Here is a 915-nt window from a genome sequence, read left to right as displayed (position 1 = left end):
TTTTGTGAGTCCATGTGCATTTACATCTCTTTACCTTTCATGGTACAGATAATTTTAGAGAACGATATGATCAGAATATCTTTGGATATTTATGGGTGAGCTTTTTTTACACTAACATGGCTCTACTGTGGTGTGAAATGATAGATTTAAACCAGTTTACATGGTTCTGAGCTCCCTGCAGGCCAGAGAGTCATATTAACTGAATTCAATAAATAACGGTTCATCATTATGTACTTAACTTTTCAACTGGACGCGTGTATTTTGCATCAACGGATCATTAGTTAATTTATGGAGACAGGAAAGCAGGACAGCTTTAACTTACCTGTATCGTCTGTTCATTCGGCTGCTTATACATAAAGCTTAGAGCCCAAAAAAGCCAATTTGAAATCATATTTGTGTTTTCAATAAATAATTGATAAATATATTTTTTGTTTTTGTAATCGCTAATTATTGAGACTATTTTCCACATAATGAGGCCGTTTTTTTTTGTTTTTTTTTTAATATTTTGGTAGTCGTGAAAAGTAAACTTATTCAACACTTTAACTAACCAAAAAAGAAACAAAAAATAAAAAACACAAAAAAAAGTTTTTTTTTTTGCTGCTTATTGTCTTGTACGACGGAGTATCAGGGCCACCAAAAAAAAAAAAGTAATATTACGAGTTTTTTTCTCGTAAATCTACGACTTTTAATCTCGTAAATGTACGACTTTTTTCTCGTAAATTTATGACTTTTTTCTCATAAATTTACGACTTTTAATCTCGTAGATTTACGAGATAAAAGTCGTAAATTTAGCCTATGACTTTTAAAGTCCTAAATATATGACTTTATTCTCGTAATTTAGCCTTTACGACTTTTTTCTCGCAAATTTACGAGATTTAAAGTCGTAATTTAAAAAATATTTTTTTCTTTATGAAG

This window comes from Oryzias melastigma, linkage group LG1, assembly GCF_002922805.2.
Source record: "Oryzias melastigma strain HK-1 linkage group LG1, ASM292280v2, whole genome shotgun sequence".
In the NCBI taxonomy this organism is placed as follows: Eukaryota; Metazoa; Chordata; class Actinopteri; order Beloniformes; family Adrianichthyidae; genus Oryzias; species Oryzias melastigma.
The sequence above is the reverse complement of the archived record's forward strand: the minus strand, read 5'-3'. Positions refer to the sequence as shown.